Raw genomic sequence first — 14178 nt, 5'->3', positions numbered from 1 at the left:
TTAAAATGTTTAATGTAGTTCCAAACATCGTAATTTATGTTCAATTTAATCATTTTGGCTAACAACGTTTAAATCGTTAACGACACATCATCAATCAATGAATTACATGGCAGTTATTGACTGACGTGACTAGGACCAGAGTTGACAAAGGATGGTTGCGCCAATGAGGGGTTGACCTGTGGCAACCCCTTTCTTCACCGAAAAATTAGGGTTTCAGATTTGCATCTACAGATTGGGGAAAATCTTGCTCCAATGCCGTCACGCAAGAATAGGGTTTCTCCTTCATGGTGGATATCGTGAACTTCGTGATAGTTGGTTTCCTTCTAGGTTTTTCTCTTGCAGGTGAATGAAGAAGGCGCGGCGGAGAAGCTTGCGGAGAGGCGCTGGTGTGACGGTTGAAGATGATTGCGTAATTCGACTTTGCATTTTTGCGATTTGGGTTTTGCTCGCGAGAGGTTGGTGATGATGTTGGTGGCTCTTCACCGTTGCGGTGCGAATCACGCTTCTGGTTTGAAGGAGATTTTTGGTTATATGGGTTTTGATCTTCTGTGTTTCAGGTTGATGTTGGCTGGTGGAGAATGAAGAAGCTTCACGACGACGTTGGTCAAAGGCGCAAGGAACTCGCGATTCGGTTTCGCAATGCTTGTGGCGGAGCCTTTGGACTAGCGGTGCGACCATCTGGTTAGGGTTTCAAAATGTCTGATGATGGAGGTGTGAATATGGTGGCTGGCTGTTAGCGTGGCAGCAAAGGTTAGTGTTAGGTGGTGGCTAGGGTTTCTCTATAGGGGGAAATTAGGGTTTCTGAAGTTAGGAGATGATGATGACGTGTCAAGGGTGATGTGTCACTGATTGCTCAGCTAGACATTTAGTCGTTAACGATTTAAACGTCATTAGCCAAAAGGACTAAATCGAACATAAATTACGATGGTTAGGATTACATTGAACATTTTAAAAAAATTAGGACCATTTCGAACAAAGCTGACAAAAATTGGGACCAACAATGGTATTAAGCCTTTAAATTTCATAATAGATAGATAAGTAAGAAGTAGGCTTATTGCCTCTAACTTGGAAACAGGAGCATATCTTTCATCATAATTTATACCTTCTTCTTGATTATAACCTTGTGCAACAAGCCTAGCTTTGTTCTTGGTGATGTTTCCATCTTCATCTAGTTTGTTTCTGAACACTCATTTAGTTCCTATTTACTTGATGAGTGTTTTCTCTAGGGATTAACTCCCACACTTGATTCCTTTCAAACTGGTTGAGTTCTTCTTACATTGTTATACATCATTGGTCATCTTGGAGAGCTTCCTTTATGTTATTAGGTTTTAACTATGAAACAAAATCCATAGTCATAATAATTAGCTAAGTCTATCCAAGTATTTACTCCTTTTTAGACATCTCCAATAATATTGTCTAATGATAATCCTCGAGGTTGTTGCCATATCTTAGCCAAATCTTCAATTTGAGGATTATTTGTCTCTTCATTTGTTGTCTCTTGCAAGTCTTCTTCTTCACCTGCATCTGGTTCATCTGACTCAAAAGGTTTTTCCTCAAGCTTCACAATTTTATCAAAGAAAACATGCATAAATTCCTCTATTTCAAACATTCTCCGATTAAAAACTCTATATGCTTTACTTGTTACAAAATAACCAAAAAATATAGCTCCATCAAATTTAGAATCAAATTTTCCTAATTTTATTTTCCCTTATTTAAAACACAACATTTGCATCCAAATATTTTTAAATGAGAAACATTTGGCTTTCTTCCTTTAAATAGTTCATAAGGAGTACATTTTAAAATAGGTCTAATATAAGCATTTTATTCAAAACATAACATATAGTACACACAGTGACAACCCAAAAATGTTTTGGAATCTTTGATTCATTTAATAAAGTTCTTGCAAGTTCTTCTAAAGACCTATTCTTTCTTTCTACAACTTCATTTTGTTGTGGAGTTCTAGTTGCAGAAAAATTATGAGAACCAAATTCTTCACAAAATATTTCAAAGGATTCATTTTGAAATTCCCTTCCATGATCACTAAGAATAGATTTTATTTTCAAATTTTTTTCATTTTTAAATTGTTTTGAAAACTTTTTGAAAACTTTGAAAGTTTCACTTTTTAGAGTAATAAAGAATGTCCATGTATATCTTGAATTGTCATCAACTATAACTAAAGCATAATAATTTCTCCCAAAACTTTTTATTCTTGAAGGACCAAATAAATCCATATGCAAGAGTTATAAGGGTTTTTCACTTGAAACAATATTTTTCGAATTAAAAGATGATTTAATTTGTTTACCCTTTTGACATGCAGCACATATTTTGTCCTTAACAAATTTTAGTTTTGGTAGACCAATTACTAAGTCTTTAGATATGAGTTTATTCAATTGTTGCATATGAATATGAACAGCTCTCTTATGTCACAAACATGAATTTTCTTCTTTTACTACTAAACATGAAATATTTTTATTTGATGCAGTTTCTTAATTAAATAAATAAATATTTGCATGTCTAATACCTTGAAACCTTTGTGACATAGTTGACTAATACTTAGTAGATTATGCTTCAATCCTTCTATAAATAGTACATCCTCTATCATCATGGTATCTACACTTCCTATCACTAGTGTAGTCAAGAGAAACGACAACGGGAAATATTTATATAAGTAACTTGATAAATCAAATTTATATAAAAAATTTCTCATAAAGTTACATCACCCACAACTGAACGAGAGAAATATTAATCTCTTCTCTCCCGGACGCAAGCTCCTTAACATCTTGCTGATGCAAGTACAACGGGATCTCCGTATGTCTTCCAAATTTAGTAGAATCCCATGGTACAATCATCGGCGCATCAGCAATGATGTTACAAAGCTCGTCTAACGCACCAAGAGGGTCGTCCTCGTATTGTATTCGTCTAACACACTCATCTTAATCACCAAATAACAATAAAATTGATAATCCTATCACCAATATATCAATCTCAAAATAATTATTATCAAATACATATCAATCTAATCATCAATTAACAATACAATACAATTGAAATTTATTTAACCATTATATTAATCTAATTATCAAATGACAATAAAATTGCTACTCCTATAACCAATCATCAAACACATATTCATCTTAATCACCAAATAACAATAAAATTGATAATTCAATCACAAATATATCAATCTCAAAAATTATTATGAAATACATATAAACCTAATCACCAAATACCAATACAATTGCTAGTTCTACTTCTATGGTCAATATAGCAATCTCCTAACAACAATTATTATCAAACACAGAAAAACACAATGAAAGAACCGTGAAGTTGCCAAGTAGAGAGCCCTTCGCACAAAAGAAATGGAGGCAGCAGGGACAACAGTTCATTCTGTCAAGATAGCGCAAGAAAACGAATTGGACAACGGGGCACCGTGGGTAGGAAGATTGGGCAGGTGGTTAGCACAAGCGTTTATGCCTCGGTTTGCCAAGGAACCAAGCTAGAAGCGTCTTCCAAAAAAGGCTGTCAGACGAAAAGTCTGATTTGCAAACTGGGCAGGTGGATGGCATAGGGTCCTATGCCTCGGTTGCCCTGTTAACCAAAGCAGTATACCGTTTATGCATCGATTCTCAATGAACCGAGGCACACAATGTCGCCTTAATTACAAAAATGTCACCGTGTTTTTATACGCTTCGGTTTTGGCGAAACCAAAGCCTATATAGCGCGTTAAAAAGCTCGTTTTTTACTAGTGTATGTTTCCTATTCCAAGGATCTTTCCTTTGTTGTTGTCACCATATGTGACATAACCTTGTTCCTTCTTCTCGAAGTTTGAAAATTTCTTTTTATCCCCTATCATGTGCCTTGAACAATCATTATCAAGATACTACATGGACTTCGTGAATTTTGAACTTATCTTCAAAATAAAAAGAGAATAAGTTATTTTTGGTACTCAACAATTTTGTATGGGTCCGTTGGGTTAGCTAAACAAATATTTTTAAATTATTTTATAACCCAAGTATATTTTCCACAAGAAACACAATAATGTTTAATTTTACATTTGTTTGAGGTATGATCCTTTTTCATGCAATAAAAACAAGTAGCAACATTTGGTTTCCTATGAGTAGTTCTTTCTCCTACCCAAACTTTTCTTTATTTTTTTTTATTTTTATAATTATAATCATAATATTTTTTATTATATTTAGGAACATACTTAATATTACTTTTATAATTATAATCGTAATAATTATAATTATATTTAGGAACATTTTTAATAACCTTTTAAATTTTATAGTTATTTTTACTACTTTCAGCATGAGCTGTTTTGTTTGGAGGCTTCTTTTTATTCGGAACATCCAATACTCTTGGATTAAAGTACTCCTTCTTGCCCTTCTAACATCATTCATTCCTTCGTAAGTGACCCTTATAATCTCCAACATCTCTTGAGCATTCTTACAAATAGAGATCCTGTAAAACTCATCAACAGTTAAAGCATATGATATTATGTTACGAGCCCTTACATCCTGTTGTGATCTTCTTCTATCGTTAGTGTTCCATTAGTTTCCTACAAATTGTTAATAAAAACAGTAGGAACAAAATGACCATTTGTGACAGTTTTCCAAATCTCACGATCAACCGATTCCATTAAAATTTGCATTCTAACTTTCCAAAAAGCATAGTTTTCTCTAGTAAAGAATGGAGGTCTATTGATAGAGGTATCCTCAGCAAAGGTTTAATGTTGCCTCGTCATTGAATTACTATCAAAGCAAGCTTTGATACCAATTGTTAGGGCGGTGTAACGGAATGGTTAGCATGAACAACAAATCAAGAGGGGAGTGAATTGGTTTCTTATCGTAAATCGTGCCTTTAAATATTTTCTCTTGTAATTTAAATTCATTAACAATAATTTAAAACAGCTAAGAGAGTAAGGTAGAGAGAAAATTTGCACAAATGAATTTATATTGGTTCAGATCACAAGGATCCTACATCCAATTGTTAATCTCAAATGAGAATTAACTATCCACTATCAAAAACCAACAAATTGTTACAATCACAAAGAAAATAAACAAGTTTAAGGTTAGAACACTTCTTTCGTTACTCCAAGAGATGAAACTCACTTCCCTTGAAACCCACAAGGGATGAACACCTCCTTCGAATGTTTCACGAAGGATGACCACCTCCTTTGAATCTTCACAAAAGATGAAAGGTTTTGACTCAACAAGAGCAACAACTCCCGTGAAAGTTATCACTCTATGCCCACACCAACTTCTCAAAGCCACATTAGAGAAACCTTAGAGCACACTTATCACAACACACAACAAAACAAATAAGCTTTTCGAAATTCACATATTTCGTCTTTTAGAATAAGAATCTCAATCCAATATATAGAGATCTTACTCAAAGATACCTCCAAAAATATGTTGTCAACTATTTAATATGTGATATTCGATTATCTAAATAACATAATCATTTATCTATTTGAAAACTCTCATAATTACTCATAATAATCGATTATGGTAAGTCATAATCGATTATAAATAATCGATTATTCCAAGACAAAAATAAGCCAGTATTATTGTAATTGTGATAAATCTCTTTTAATCAAGGAGTATAACCAAATAATATTAATTGCTACATGTTATAGTTTGTATGTTTATACTAACTCCATAGACTAAATACATTATCTTTTATATATATATATATATATATATATACTTTTGCTAACTTAGATAATCTTTTAAAATATATTAAATTTTAAATTAACAAAACATATCTCTATATATTATAAATTCTAAGTTAAAGATATTTAAATTATTTTTTATTTTTTATTTTAATTTATAAATAAAAATTATTAATATATATATATATATATATATATATATATATATATATATATTATGAATTCTAAGTTTAAAGGTTGAGAGGATTTGAATAATTTTTAATTTTTTTTATTTTTTATTTTAAAATATCCATATATTTAAAGTATATTTTCTTTATGAGTAGAGAATATTTTGTCAACTAAAATATGTTACACTTTAAGAGGTTAGATAAGTTAACAAATATAATGTATTAAATTATATATTTCATTTAATTAATATAATAATTAATATCATTGAAATTGTTATGAATGCACCCATTAAATCAATAAATGTATTCATTGTAAGCAGTAGAATATTAATTGTTAAGGACTACACACATCTCATAAATATTATTTAATGTTCGTATTAATTTTATAGTAATGAAAACAGCGTTTCATATTTACTCCATGGATTGAATACATTGTCTCATATATATATATATATATATCAAACTTAATTATATGTTACTTTTAATTAATATAATAATTAATATTATTGAGTTTGTGATGAATGCACCCATTGAATAAATAAACAAGCGCGTGTATTTTAAACTGCAGAATATTAATTTCTAATGGTACATGTTACTGTTGATAAATTAAATAAACTTTATTTATTGTTTGTATTAATTGTATTCTTAGTTAAGTTTTAAATTTCTCGTAAATATATTTTGTTAAAATGTATCAATTAAAAAAAATTACGTAAACTCATATATATATATATATATATATATATATATATATATATATATATATATATAAATATATATTAAACTTAATTATACGTTACTTTTAATTAATATCATAATTAATATTATTGAGTTTGATATGAATGCACCCATTGAATAAATAAACTTGCTCGTGTATTTTAAACTTCAGAATATTAATTTCTAATTGCTACATGTTACGGTTGATAAATTAAATAAACTTTATTTAATGTTTGTATTAATTTTATTCTTAATTAAGTTTTAAATTTGTCATAAATATAACTCTTTTCAATTAGTGTTTTATTAATTTATTTTATATATATGAAGTATTTAGAATTTTTATATTTTTTTCAATTAGCTCTTTACTTATATTTTTTTCAATAATTGAGTAATGTGGTTATGAACTTATCCTACATCTTACTAAATTATTTATGAAAAATATAAAATTTAGAATAATAAAAAAATAAATTTTTTCTGTTTGTATAAATTAAAGGTATGAAATAAAAATATTATCTTGATATTAGAAAATGATAAACAAGACAGAACAATTTTTTATTAAAAAACCAACCATGTAAATTTAAGAGGAATATATATAATTTATAAAAAAAACATAATTGATTATTCAATAATAAATAATAATTTAATGAAAATAATAATTCATTTTAAAAGAAATTACTAAAATAAATTATTCTTTTTAACCTACTTATTTCATCTATATATAGGTGAGATTGAAAGAGCTGTCAGGCAAGTTATGAAATGCAGTCCTCGCGCAAAAGAGGGGAAACGCACTTGGAAATGCAATGTTTCAAACAGAAAACGCGAGAAAGACGATGAACAGTGAGCGCAACTCCTCGCGGGTTCGTGTTTTGTAGTATATATAACTAGCTGTAGACGTCGGAAAAAATACTTCTCACCTACCCTTTCAGCCATATAGACATCTGCTAGGAGGGACCCCAACGTCTATAATATTGTAGACAACGGGCCCCTCCTAAAGGACGTCTATATGTCTACTTATTTACGAAAATGTCATTAATCAATAATTTACGTTGATTATTTGGTGGACCGACGTCTACAGGATGACCTTAAAAGCCAATTCTGCACTACGATTTTCATGTTGTATTCATGTAACATAAATAACATTATTAGTTAATAAATATCATTTTTGCGTGTTTGAATCACATTTTTGTTTATATTAAATAATATATATATATATATATATATATATATTAAATTTAATTAAAATAACCATTAATATTATTGTAATTGCGATGAATCTCTTTAAATCAATAAATAAAGGGTATATTGTAAACTGCAAAATATTAATTACTACAAGTTATAGTCGTAAATATTTTATTTAATGTTTGTATTAATTTTATAGTAATAAAGAGTGTATATCAACTCCATGGATTAAATACATTATCTCATATATATATATGCAATAAATTATATATTACATTTAATTAATATAATTAAGATTATTGAAATTGTAATAAATGCACCCATTAAATCAATAAATGTATTCATTGTAAACAGTAGAATATTAATTGTTAAGAACTACAAACATCTCATAAATATTATTTAATGTTCGCATTAATTTTATTGTAATGAAAAGTGCGTTTAATATTTAATCCATGGATTGAATACATTATATATATATATATATATATATATATATATATATATATATATATATATATATATGGGTTTGATAAAATAGGTAAGCTCTTTTATCAGTGGGTACATTTTAACAAAGTATATCAGATTTTAGAAAACAAAAATACCCTCGTATATTATGGATTCTATGTTTTTTGATCAAGGGTAATTGAATAATTTCCATTATCAAACTAAAGAAAACAAGAAATCCAAACGCTTACTCACCTCTCTCTCTCATTCCTCTCAAGGCTTTCCCTTTCATCTCTTTCTCATCCCTACAGTAGTTCCAACTAAAAATATTCAGAAACTACCACCTAATCCTAATTCACCTTTCTCACTTATCCAATTTGTTTATTTCTCATCTCCATTCTCTCTCTCACCCACACACAACAACTCGCAACGTCCTAATTTGTTGCTCTTGCTTTGTTCGTTCATTTGTTTTCCACTTTAATAACAAAATAATTGATGATGTTGATGTTGATTTTGATTGGAGGGTTGTGTTATATCTTTTCCTTCTGATGATTATTAAATTTGTAAAAAACTAAAGTCTAGAATAATTTCAATAATTTCAAAACTAAAAGAAAAAAAAACGAGAAACTCCCACGAAAAGACGTTAGCAACAAACCATAATAGTTGCAAAACATTTAGTTTCTTAATACAAATGTTGATAAAAACATAGAAATGAAAGGAGTAAAAGTTAAACTATGAGCATGATGGTAACAAATTTATTAAGTTTAAATTCAATTTGAAATTCAGTGCATTTTGTTTCTTTTAATTTCGCTTCTGCAGCAAATGATAAATCAAAATGATTAACATCATGTTTATATTCACCAAACAAGTTGGAGATATGAATTCTTTAAAATAAACTTACATTATATGATTTACTTTGGAAAGTAATTTTCCGGTCCAACTAAGAGCTAAAAGGTTCATTATGACTAGTTTACTAATTTCTGGTTGATTTTTAATTAGTTGGTATATTAATGCAATTGTTCTTAGAAACTACTCAATATTCTACAATCTACTCAAATATAGAAGATGTGTAATTTGTTAGAATATTTTTATTCTTTTTACATAAATGAAATGAAAATATGCTTATCAATATGAAACATTCGAAAGAGAACGAGCAATTGTCTCTTTTCTGAATAAGGGATAGAGTCAACCACAACAATTTTCTCTATTCATAACTCTCTTCAATAATTTGTTTCTATTAAATCATTTAGTATGATGTGCAGGAGCTTCATTTTTTGTTGTGTTTTGATGTTCGTTATATGCAGGAAGGTGAAAAGTATATTTCGAAATATTATTTTTAACGGAAAATATGTTTTTAGAATTATTTTTAAGAGCTGACTTCATAAATCAATTTTCTGGACAATGACTTACCCCTTCTTGAATTCCCTTTCCACATAAGGTTTTTTCTTTTCTAGAAAATATTTTCGAACCACTTAATAGTCAAAATATCAAATCTCCCTAAAGATAAACTACTAATTCAAAAATTTAAAAAAAAATTAAATAACAATAAGAAGGGAAAAAAATATAACACAACCCTCAAATCAAAAATCAACATCAACATCATCAATTATTTTGTTGTTAAAGTGGAAAACAAATGAACTAACAAAGCTAGAACAACAAATTGCGATGTCGCGGGTTATTGTGTGTGGGTGAGAAGGAGGACGAAAATGAAAGAAAAACAAATTGGATAAGTGAGAAAGGTGAATTAGGGTTAGGTGAGTGTTTCTGATTTTTTCTGTTGGGGCTACTAAAGGGATGACAGGAAGAATTAGAGTGACAGAGATGAAAGAGAAATGATTAAAAGGAAGATGAATGAGAGAGGGGTGAGTAAGGATTTAAGGATTTTTTTGTTTTTTTAGTTTTGAGAATGACAATTATTTAAATATCATTGACCTTAAAATATAAAATCCATAATATATGAAATATTTTTATCTACTAAAACTCGGTACACATTGTTAAAATGTACCAACTGATAAAGAGCTTATAGTTAGCAAACCTATATATATATATATATATATATATATATATATATATATATATATATATATATATATATTAAACTTAATTATATGTTACTTTTAATTAATATAATAATTAATATTATTGAGTTTGATATGAATGCATCCATTGAATAAATAAACTTGCGCGTGTATTTTAAACTGCAGAATATTAATTTCTAATTGCTACATGTTACGGTTGATAAATTAAATAAACTTTATTTAATGTTTGTATTAATTTTATTCTTAATTAAGTTTTAAATGTCATAAATATAACTATTTTCAATTAATGTTTTATTAATTTATTTTATATATGAAAGTATTTAGAATTTTATTATTTTTTTTCAATTAGCTCTTTACTTATATTTTTTTTTTCAATAATTGAGTAGTGTGGTTATGAACTTATCCTACATCTTACTAAATTACTTATGAAAAATATAAAATTTGGAATAATAAAAAAATAATTTTTTTCTGTTTGTATAAATTAAAGGTATGAAATAAAAATATTATCTTGATATTAGAAAATGATAAACAAGACAGAACAATTTTTTATTAAAAAACCAACCATGTAAATTTAAGAGGAATATATATAATTTATAAAAAAAAACATAATTGATTATTGAATAATAAATTTAATAATTTAATGAAAATATAATTCATTTTAAAAGAAATTACTAAAATAAGTTATTCTTTTTAACCTACTTATTTCATCTATATATAGGTGAGATTGAAAGAGTTGTCAGGCAAGTTATGAAATGGGCAGCAACAGCCTAAGCAAAGATGAAGAAGAGGAGAAGGAGAAAAATGTATACTTTTTGAAGAATGAGATCCTAATCTCAAAATCAAATCAAGGAAATACCAAAGGTATCTGATTTATAGTTAATCACACTCAACACAAAACCAACTTTAAAGCAACGCTGCATCTTATAATTTGTTTAACATACTGATTTTTCTATATCTTTTTTTAAATTAGGAGAAACCTTTATGATCGGAGGGATAATCTTCCGATTAAAGGTTAAGGGTTCTTCCTCCATTAAATGGTTAGTTCTTACTTCACTTTTATATTTAGGTTTTCTTCTTCTCTTCTTTCATATTACATCACAAACAACTACTTTCTATTAACCAACAACTTTTATTACAGTTGCCCCAAATTTCACATCCACAATTCTCTTAATTCGATGTGCAACATATAAGGGTAAGATCATTCTTGATTAATGTATGATCTTATTTGATATGTAATGTTATATCTACACATTCCTTCATGTTATTTAAGAGTATTTGTTTATTATCTCAACATGCTTAATATGTTTGTAGGAAGGACGAGGAATCCAGATGAGCAATATGTTCAATGTACTCGCAGCCCATGAATCCTCATATTATTTGAAAAATGTGATGAGATCAATAGAAATGGGTTGCGCAATTCACAAGATATGATTTGGTGAAAAGAAAGACGAGAGGAGATTCTGAATTTACAACGTCATTTTAGCTTTTTAATGTAATGTTTTTTTTTTCCATAGTAATTATCATGTAAGAAGAAAAAAGAAGTCATAATTTAAATGTAATTTCTACTTTTACTCCTTTGAAGTGTAATTTTAAGTTTTCAATCTAATATCATCTCTAAAATTTTATCCAAGTGATTGAAGGTAGTTCTCCCAATTATAATTCATATAACATTCACTAAAGGTAGGTGATTACTAAATATTGTTAGTTAAAGATATGAGACATAAGGAAAAATGCGTAAAAGTTAAAACGGGTCATGTTAACATGTTGCATGTTTTGAGATTGCTTCAGTCTTATTTAGAAAAGGTTAGAAAAAGCATCCTTAATTATATGTTTTCTTTGGCTAAAATCTCTTTTTTTTAATTCTCTCACTCGTTTGAAAAATTTAATTAGATCTAAGTAGTATTCACAATTTAATGATAGTGACAATGTAAAAAAGGACATTAACGTCAATCTAATTGAATTATTTTAGTGTCTCCCACATGGAAACTCTCCAACTAAGTCACTCAAGCTTTCCTTTGATTTCAGAAGACAATCTTTAGCAGTAGTACAGATATACAAGAGCCTAAGAGACATAGATAATAGTAAAATATAATTTTTTTAATATTTTGCTAAAATATCTTCAATATTATAAGATTTGTTAATTAAATAAAAAAAATTTATAAGAATTAGGTCTAATTCATGATTTTCTACACATTGATGTAGATCTTGCAACCCTCCTAGCTTGTGGCTAAGGGTTGAAGAGGAAGAGGAGGTTTCATGGGAAGCCTTTAACCTTGCATTGTAGGATAAGTGGGTGTGGTGTAGAGGTAAGCTGTTTGAACGAGCATGGAAATGGGATTTTGAATTCAGTTTTTTGATCCTTTGATTTCAGAAGGCAATCTTTAGCAGTAGTACATATACAAGAGCCTAAGAGACCCGTCCAGTAAGTCATCAACCCACTTGCCATCGCATTGTCGCACTAAAACATTCTGTTCCAATGGCAATTGAAGGAACTTGTCAATACAGTCATGCAAATCCTGCATTTCACTGAGTTTGTGGCTCACTGAAGACGATGATGATGATGAAGTGGACTCAGAACCCCTCAATTTTTGTAAATGCTCCTCAAATTGTTATACAAGTGGGAGCTGCTGAGGGAAAACTGTTACTGCTGGGTGAACTTATCCTACATATTACCAAATATGCACCGCGGTGCCCTCCTATCTAGGAACTAGGAAACCCTTGCCTTCGCAAAGGCCCCATGGTTCAACTCCCGACCTGGAGTGGGCAAGCCAGCAAGATGCAAACCTCCAGTCCAGCTTAGCAAGCCAAAGCCTTCTTCAATCACCTTGATGCCCCCACTCAGGTTATAAGCTTACGTTACTCAGCTCGGCGAACTGTCATGTTGTCAGAAGATTTATATAGATTATTTTGTCTAATATTCTGAACCGTGTGGGACTTCCAAATGGCAATATTAAGTACGTAGAGTCTTGAGTTGGAAACTGAGGCTCCATCTATTTTCTCCATGGTATGATATGATACATCGTAATACGTTATAACCTTGTAACCAGAAAGGTTTCATTGAGTCATTTTAAGGTGATGAGAAAAACATAAAAGTGGCATTTTAAAGTGTTGATTCCCCTTTGATTAATACCCTCGTCAGGAAAAGTTCAATTTTGATTATATCTTTTAATTTACTTCTTTATGGATCTACAATTTGGAACCACCGGGTCCAAAGAATGGAATATTGTTTGTGCACCTTCATCATTTCTTCGTACACCCCTTAAGTGTGATAATGGATAAATTCCACCTTTTTTTCCCATTATGTCCACCTCGGTAGGAAGATTGGGAGTAAAACACAGAGGAATTATAAATGATTGACCAAACCTGTGAAGAATGGAAAGGTGATGTTAATTGTTCACTAATGATATAATAAGATGGAGCAAAGTGTTATGACTTGTCTGACAGGAACTAAGTGTTGGGGAAAGTCTAAAATTAAGGGTTCCGAGCAAAGTTTTGGACGTTCTTTATGAATGAAAAGTTGTGGAAAAGAGTTTCAATGAGGAATTTCTTATTAATGGTTACCACAACTTGATGTTTGTATGTGATGTTTATATGTGATCTATTCCTAGCATCTAAAAGCATATAGGAGAATTTATTGGACCACAACTTGAAACTAATTTCCACTCAATCCCAAACCAGCAAAATAAGATGAGAGATAGTTCTCCCAAAACCAAACATAAATAAATTCACAAATGTGTGATCAAAAGCAAACATTCATAAATAGTAATAGTACTGAATACAAGAGAGTTCAAAGTTCTTTAAATGTTACTTTGAAACTTAAGAGATTTAGCTCCTCATAATGGATAGAAAGAAGTTAATACATGGAAGAAACTTCATCTCCTAGTCTTTGAAGGATGCTCTTTAAAACAGAGAAGAAGTGTGTGAGAAGACTCTTTAAAGTCTCTCTCTAAATGAGTATCTC

This window comes from Vigna umbellata, chromosome 3 (genome assembly GCF_029865625.1).
Source record: "Vigna umbellata cultivar VRB3 chromosome 3, Vumbellata_1.0, whole genome shotgun sequence".
NCBI lineage: Eukaryota > Viridiplantae > Streptophyta > Magnoliopsida > Fabales > Fabaceae > Vigna > Vigna umbellata.
This window is presented reverse-complemented; position numbering follows the sequence as displayed.